Source organism: Cynara cardunculus, assembly GCF_001531365.2.
Source record: "Cynara cardunculus var. scolymus isolate 2C chromosome LG 2, CcrdV1, whole genome shotgun sequence".
Classification (NCBI taxonomy): domain Eukaryota; kingdom Viridiplantae; phylum Streptophyta; class Magnoliopsida; order Asterales; family Asteraceae; genus Cynara; species Cynara cardunculus.
Window position 1 is genome coordinate 35,964,181 of NC_037529.1, and position 3,310 is coordinate 35,967,490.

At 32.3% G+C, this 3,310-nt stretch overlaps 1 pseudogene; it reads right to left on the bottom strand.

Annotated features, from left to right (window-relative positions):
- The window catches only part of LOC112506065, a 21,783-nt pseudogene that overhangs the window by 10,942 nt on the left and 7,531 nt on the right, over positions 1-3,310 (bottom strand).

Here is a 3,310-nt window from a genome sequence, read left to right on the forward strand (position 1 = left end):
GTGAAACTCACACTTTTGCAATGCTCTGCAAATTAGAGATACGATCCGATCACCACACTAGTTCAACGATTCCCTATCAAAGAGGAATATCCAAAACCATCACTTATGGATTTAACACTACTTATGGGGTTTAATAAGTCGTAAGTCCATACTTGTCTACTTATGTCCCATACGATTATCCATAGTCCAAATATACATAATGTCCATATGCTCGTTAATGTATTAATTTATACCGGAAGCAATGCTATAGTCCAATAAAAAGATCAAAATTTTACAAAAATCAACTAATCCCAAAATCTCATATTTGGGCAGAAACTAATGATACCTAAAATGATCAAATTAAAGAGACATCTAAAATGAGATAATTTCCTATCTTTTTACATGGGCTATAGCACTGAGTTATAGTCATTGTGACCAAATTTCATGTATTTTGGACATGCAATAATGATTCAAATAATTTATGCAATACAACTTATCACAACTGATATGACAGATTACACCATGATAGTAAAACACTCCTTAAAAGAGTTCTACTAAGTGTTCTGCAGAAATTCAAGTTGGATTATAAACTTAACACTTATAAGAAACTTTCAAACCAAAAAATCACTCATTTTGGATGAATTAAGAGGAAGATATGTACCATAAAGTTACATGCACACATCTGTCATTAGTTGACAGATTGCACACTTAACTTAATTAAATTGGTTAATGCCTCAAAACTTCATATTTTTGAGTGAAACTGGATTCATATGAATCCTAASTCATAAAADAACATTTTAGAAGAAGAATCATACACTAAGAACAAATAAGTAGAGAGATATTAGCATACAAAGTAGGAGTTACCTACTGGTGGTTTCACAGTTTGCAAACCTATAGAGTTTTAGGTGTTTGGAGATCAAAACTCCATAATTTCATGTTATTCCACTTGCATGCAAGAGATAACCCATATAGTTAACTCTCAAAAGAAGAATCATCCTTTTTCATCAAGTTTTGAAAGATATATGGTCATTGGAATATACATATACAAATCTGTCAGATTCGGGCAGATTGCATGTTCACTTTGTTTTGATTAGTTAGAACCACAAATAACCACAATATTGAATGAAATCGATGGCATTTGAAAGGTAACTCATTAAACTAACATCCAGAAGAAAAATCAACGATTTTGAATGATTATCTAGAGAGTTATGGCTGTTTAAATTAAGGTTTACCTACTGAAAAACTGTCAGATGCACATATATAATGTTTTGAGTATTTGGGGGGGGGGTCAAAACTCAATGTTTTTGAGTGAGACCAATTGGATTACAACCCCAACTCAATAAATAAACTTTTAAAAGAAATCTCATAACATTTGAACATGCCATTTACAAGATATAGACGATTTGTGCACATGCACATAAYCTGTCAGCATCTAAAAATGACATTTTTAAGAAACAAACTCACATAAAATCATGATTCTACCTATCTTCTTGAGTTCTAATGTTTGGGTCATAGATTACCACCATCATATGAACATTTTTACATGTTTTTGGTGTGTAATCTCTCCTTAAAACTCAGAATTTTCGGAGGTTAGAAGATAGTAGATAAAGAATGCATAAAAAGTGTGTTTTCTCCCAAAATTTACAAGAAAAAGAGGGAGAGGAAGATGTTACCTTGATTGATGATGAAAGGAGTGTAGTAGCTTCAAAACCCTTGCTAATTTGATGAAGAGAAGAAGTGAAATTCGGCTGAAAAGGTAGAGGATGAAGATGGTCTCAAAGTGACCCTTGAGTTTTAGGGAGAGAGAGAGGAGAGGAGTTTAAAATTTGAAAGGAGAAAAATGAGGAAATGGTGAAAAGCTAAAGTATTTATATGTGGATTAAGGGAGGGAAAAGGGGGAGGGGCCAGCCATGGGAGCCCAAGCCCAACCTCTATATATTTTTTTAAAAAAAAAACCAAAGCCCAAAATGCTAAAATGTCATTTTTCTCAATATTGACATTTTTCTTCAAATTAAAAACCCATGATGGCTAAATTCATTTAAATAAAAATGTTTTATATTTAAAACACTAAAACTTAGTGTTTTATATAAATTGGGTATAAATTAGAGCATTATAGGACGTTTCAGATAATTTCGGGTCGGAACCGGACTTTCTAAGCAACTGCCGGAATCTCTTAGAAATTTTTCGACCAAACTAACCTAACTAACTCCTAATCTTATAAATTATCTTCAATAACACTAATACAAACTTAATAAGAGCTAACCTGGTAGTTCGAATTTGACGGCTGTCACAAAACTGCAACCCCTTCTTGAAGTAAGTTCCTGAACTTAGGAACCCATTTTTGCAGGACATTTTCTTGTATTTTGGTGCCCTAAGATCATAAAAATGAAAAATCAATGAGTACTGATGATGTGAAGATTTTAGACAGTTTAAAAAATAATTCAATATCATGCTTTCAATACTAAAGCTTCAAAAAGATATAAGAATTTACTTGTTCATCCATTAATATCATTTTAATGGAGTATATTTCATCCGGGTTTTTAAACACCGGTTGCTTCCACAATCTAACAATTCGAACCTTGACAGTGAAATCATCCTTCTGTTTGTCAAGATCTTCAGTGAATGTAATATTGTTAATAGCCACTAATCTGTAGAAGGAAAAAATATGTATTAATTAATGAAAATTTAAAAGTAGGTTAATTGAAAGAAGTTATCATTCCTCACAGAAGACTTGCAATTGATTTTGATTGTTCAGGTTTGACGTTGAGCAAAGTTGGCAATGTGAGTAGCGAGGAGCATGGAAATTGAATCACAATTTAAACCCACACTTAAAATTCCCGATTTTATGGGGATTATACTCCACGACGATTTAAATTTTGAATTTACGAATTAATGAAAATTCTGAGTTTGTGTAACCCGTCCGCGTCCAAGTATGAACGTGGTGTACAACATTTACGGCTTCAGTTATAAATTCAGACGTGCAGAAGTAATTTTCAAATATTCACTTTCTTAAGGACTAATTTTCAAACATTGACTTTCACATGACGAAGGGCAGTTTATAAGATTTATACATATATTGAAGTCTGATTTGAAGGATGTGAGTCCTATTTCACTAATCAATCTTCATTTACTTCACAACAATGGCAGAATCTTGATATTGCATTCAAGAACATGATATGAATCTTGAGAGAAAATGTCAAACTTGTAAAGCTCAGTCAAACTCTCATTACGTATGAATTATTACAAATGAGCTCCTCTCACAATCAAATTACAAAGATTAACCTATTTATATGGTCAACCTAACAAAGCAAAGTCAAAGTCAAACTTCTAT